We start from the raw sequence: 5,863 nt of genomic DNA on the forward strand, positions 1-5,863 counted from the left end.
TGTGGTTTAGTGTTAAGTAAAACTGTTCTATGATATTTTTGAAAATGCTTAAATCATTGATATAGGATTAATGTTTGTGAAGTGATAATTCATACGTAACTAATTCATTTATGAATGTAATAGATTTTGTTTAAAACTATTATTAGTTTTATTTATTTTTTTTGCAATTAAAATTTAATTGTTAAACGAAAAGTAAACAATGTTTGTTTTACGCAGTTATTGATAGAGTTTTGTTATATTTTTGTCATACACGATAATTTTGTGTTAATTTTTATGCGTATTAATGTTTGTGTTGGAAAATTTATAAGTATGTGTTAGTAAGTTCTGTAATGTAATAATTGTGATATGTTTGTTAATAATAATTTGATTTGTCCTCAAGAAGACTCAATCAAATCTTAAGGAAGGGAGGTGTCGGGTAACTATAGCACCCCCCCCCTTTTACTCTGCGCNCCCCCCCCCTTTACTCTGCGCGCATGCGCATTGTCCGATTCTCAGTCAGTTGCACAAGAGATACGAAAGTAAGCAGACGTAAACAAACGCTCTGATTATATTACGATGATACAGTTTTGATGTACCTATTTTATCTTCATTCATTCTTAATAAATAATTTTTATTTTATCTGATAATCGCCATCATTTCTTCCTATTAATAATTTGAAAAGAACCCTACATACATAAAAGTAAATTGCTTTCTTATTGACTTTAAAGATATAATCTAATATGTCCTTCTTTGGAGATTAAATATGAAATACTTATTCATGCATATTTCGACGAAGGGATTATTTGACGCAGTGAACGTGCATTTCGAGGCAGGTGTATTTATTCTTGGATATGGAGTTCGCATCACCAATACAAGATATTTAATTTTATCTAACTTCAACCGTAACGAAAATCACATCACGAACGAAATCACATCTGCGAAAGTGTCTCTCTGAAAGTTGGAGCTTATTCGAAGAAAAAAAAACATGACTTGGTTTGCTTGCCTTGCTTTTTTCTTACTGGTAACCACGTCCATTCAGAGAAAGATGACAAAAGACCAAGAGGGTGGCATCTCTAGTGGTACAATCAGAGGAATGGAAGAGCCAGTCGCTTCAGGGATAATAACTAGTTTTGGCAATATGTTTGAGAATGAGGTAAATAGTCTAGTATCAATGTTTTTTTGAATGAACGGGGAACCAGAGCTAGTGAACCTGAAGAAGTAAACCAGATTGCTTTTGGATTTGCATATGCTCATAACAGAGCACTAAGAATATAACTATTGTTTTGGGGTGTGTTTTGTTTCTAATGAAAATGAAGTAATAAAATTTTTTTCTTGCATTCATAAACATTTTTATTTACTAATTGCAAATATATATATATATATAGAGAGAGAGAGAGAGAGAAAATAAAAAATATCGGAAATATTGAACTATGTATTTATGTTTTTGACGAGCAAAATCTAATTTCAAATATTCAAAATTCCTGACTATTTCTAGACTTATTTTCTAAGTTTTTAAAATTCAATATTTTTAAATGCACAAAATTATGGTGCGTGAAATTCGAGTTATAGTAATCATTTTTGATCTCGTTTTTTTTTTCTTCTTTNAATTTTTTTTTTTTTTTTTTTTTTAAATATTAATCTTAGCAATGAAATATAACGACTCGCGAGTTTCGAACTGTGCAAATGGTAATCGCTTTTAACGTGCTTTATTTGGGCTAATATTACCTTATTATTTTCTAAATACTCTCTTAGAACTATCTCTCTATTGTTTCTCCAAGTACGTTAATGTAAGTTTAACTCGTATCCAAGGTCTGACTTAACTCGTTTCTCAAAGTGTATCGTTCAGAAAAAAAAAGTTTTTTCTTTTTTTTTCCCTATTGTTTTTACAGCACTTATTGCTATGCATTTCCACATGGTTTTGAAAATCCCGATATTTTTAATGTGTATTAATACGACACTCATATCGCGCATTTAAATGTGCAGTTTATTTGTGCCGATATCATCGTAAACCTAAGAGTTTTTATTATAATTATTATTATCGATTTTTTAGTAGTTATTACTATTTCTTCGGGGGTTCGAAAATCTTGATATTTTTAATCGGATGACAACGACTTGTAATTTTTCTAACCAGGCTTTTAATCAGTACTTTTGACTCGCTTTATTTGACTTTTGTGAATCCGAGTTCTCTTTTTCTCTGAATGCTATTACTTATTTCCACATTTTTATATAAAAAATTAAAAAAATCTCGATAATTTTAAAATAATATTGTTATTAAAGCACGCGTAATTCGAACGTAGGTTTTTATGAAACTGTTTGCTGTGTTTTAACTTAGTTTCTATTTTGTGTAGCCTAAAAAACCGTTTTAAGATTAAACATTCACTAAATATAAATATCCAAAAGTTAAAATGTACTGAACTGAATGATGAACTATATTTTGAGCTATAATGCGTTTGCTTTATTTTAAATAATTTTGGACCCCATACAATTTCTTTAATTAAAGTATTTAATTTTTATTTTTGTTGCTCAAGAAATATATAGGGGAGAGTCGGGTAGCCCCGCCCACTCAATGAGTATTGCTTATATTACTGTATAATATTGAGTAATAATCAATATTTTTGTATGTTTCTATTGTTTTATCATCTAATTAAATAATACAAAAAGAATAAACAAAAAAAAAAAGAATAGTTTAACTTAAAAAAATAGAAATTTAAAAAAACATGTTTTTCAGCTCTTTTCAAAATGTGTCGGGTAGCCCCGCCCAGTTACAAAAATTGTGTTTTTTGGCTATTTTTTCAGGTGTAAATGAGAATGACCAATGTATTGACAATAGATAAACCTCATTTATCATTTTTATCACAAAATTATTTTATTTATTACATATTTATATACTTTTAGTGAATTCTATCATTTAATAACAACAAATGTCATACTTTTTATCATTATTAATGTATATTAATATATTATAATATTAATATATATTTATATTAAATATTTAACGAAAATAATTTAATTTAAGTAACAATAATTAATAACAATAGTTGTTTTTCAATATAAACTTATTTGGTTGATCTCTTCTTATAAACTTAATATAAAATACTTCTTATAAAATTACAAATTCACTTTGTATTTTGATTGCATTCAAATGCTTCTGTAGATTGATTCGTTCACAAATAAGTGAAAATAAATAAGTAAGCAAATAGCTTATCATAATATTTATGATTTCTTGATATTAAATTTAATTTGGATATATCAATTACATTTTAAAAATATTTAATTTTTCATTTTTAAATATATAAATTTATGTTTCATATAATATTAAAACATATATTTGTTGTTAAAAATGCATATAACATTCAAATTTGAAGCAATAAAATAATAATCTTTGCAACCGTACATTTATCGACGAAATAAAATTGGGCGGTGATACCCGACATTCATGTGAGCGGGGCTACCCGAAATCCAATTTTTTTGTAAATTTGTAATTACTCGAACAATTTTTTACATACAAACTTCTTTCTTTGTGCAAATTAAACTTAAGACTACATACTTTAATGCTGTATGTATAGAAAAAATTATTTTTTTAGTATTAAAATGAAGTTTAATCGAAACATTTAACCAATTTTTCTTAATTTCATAACTACTGTATTCAACATATTTTCAAAACTTTTGTTTACCATGTTACCAGCTGCATAAATAGTTGAAACTTTGAGAATAATCTTTTTTAATATAACAATTAATGTCCGATGGCCCATTGACTTGAAAAAATATTCTATACATATGAAATTGACAGTGGGCGGGGGTACCCGACACTCCCCTATCTATTTCTTACCTTTATTTGAGAACACTAGAGTTAAAACATTAGAGTTTTAGAATATTAAATTTCAGAGCGTCAAGAACATTAGAGTTTTTGTGCTCAATAAATCTCTCTTTTTTTTTTTTTTTTTTTTTTTTTTTTTTTTTTTTTTTTTTTNTTTTTTTTTTTTTTTGGCAAGAAGGAATTATTATTATTTTTGAGAAGTATCAATTTGGTATTCTACAGTTTTGAATGAATTTTAATAGTTAAAAGAATTTAATTTTATGCAAATATTACTCAGTTGACTGATGAAAAGAATTTTCTCTGAAACACTGATGTTTGTATTAAACATGTCTAAGTCAACGTGTCAAAGTGACACGGCCCTTCATTCAATAATGAGTTGCGCACTTCAACTTAATGCATTAAAATACAAATATTTTTATATAAAAAAATTTTGATTCACATTGCAAATTAAGAAACTTTGAATATAATTAATGTATGATTGTGAGTTATTTTCTTGCATTGCTAAGATTTTATTTCAATTTAAGTTGGTTACGTGTATGCAGTGTTCCAATTTAATACTTTTCTAAATTATTTCTTTTAACCGGAATAATTTATTTTTTATAAATAAAATTAAAAGGATTTAAATTAAAATATTTAAATAAATATACATTAAAATAAAATGAATGATTATGAATACCCGAATGTATATTCATAGTGTTTTTGTTTCATATTATAATTTTACAAAAATTTGAATTAAGTCTAAGATAGGGAGCCTTTATCTCAAATATGCTAATTAATTAGTGCAGACTTTAAGTTACGAATTTAGACGCGAAAATTTACTTCTCTGAATAAACATATCTTTTTTTCAACTGATTCGGATTTCTGAAAGCCAAAATATAGGTGGCTATCGTAATCTGGGAAATATGGTCCCCATAGTTTGGTTAGGAAATCGATCCAAAGTTTGGATACAATGATGTTAAATTTTGCATTTTTTGCCATAGCTCAAGAACTTTTTAAGCGAAATGAAAAAATTTTTGCCCACAATTATAAAATTTGTTTATTCAAAGATAATTCGAAACAAATTTTTTTTTTCCATAAATAAATATTATTTTAAACTATTTTACTTAAGAACAGTCGAGAAATTTTTGAATCGAAAGGTATATAATTTTTTACATCATTACTTCTTTTACATCATCAATTTTTTTACATTGCATTATATAAAGAATCTAATTTTACATGGCAATATACAAAAATTGTGTGAAATTGGTTGGACAGTTACTAAGAAATCAAATTTTAGAAAAAAGCGGCATTTTTAAAATTCAATTTCTCAGGAACTATTCGACCACTTTTGCTCAAATTTCGTATTTTGATATGTAACATTACATACTTTAAAATGATGTAAAAAATTTTACGCCTTCTAATTCAAAATTTTATCAACTATTATTAAATAAAATAATTAAATATAGTTCATATTTACTAAAATTTATTTTTCGCAGGGAATTATTTTAGGACAAATGAATTTTATAATTGTGTGCAAAATTTTTTTCAATTCACTAAAAAAGAGCTCGAAATATGGCAAAATACGCAAAAAGTAAAATCATCATCCCAAACTGCGAATTGCTCTCCTGACCAAACTATGGGGACCATATTTCCCAGATTGCGGCTACCCCTATATTTTGGGGGTCAGAAATCTGAATTCGTCGAAAACAAGATAAGCTTATTCAGAGAAAGTACGCTTCTGTAAATGATTTCTTAACTTAAAATATAGTCCACCCTTATTAATTAGCATATTTGAGGTCCCACTTCGACATATTGAGATTGAGTCCTAGAACGTGAAGATCCGATGGTTAGATCAAAAATTATTTAGGGTGGTTCGTTTATTTATTTTTTGACCACGGAACTGCAGTAGAACAATCAACTTAAGCGACAAGAAATTCAATATTGAGAATTTATCTATTATATTTTATTTTATTTTATGACCGCCGTTGAACAGTCGACCGAATTTTTGGGTTTACGACTACAAATGCTCAACGCCGTAGCCTTGTAATTTTGAGCCTATCCAGAAGACAAGGAAACTTCTAGATCAGT

The sequence above is a fragment of the Parasteatoda tepidariorum genome, chromosome 8 (assembly GCF_043381705.1).
Source record: "Parasteatoda tepidariorum isolate YZ-2023 chromosome 8, CAS_Ptep_4.0, whole genome shotgun sequence".
Lineage (NCBI taxonomy): Eukaryota > Metazoa > Arthropoda > Arachnida > Araneae > Theridiidae > Parasteatoda > Parasteatoda tepidariorum.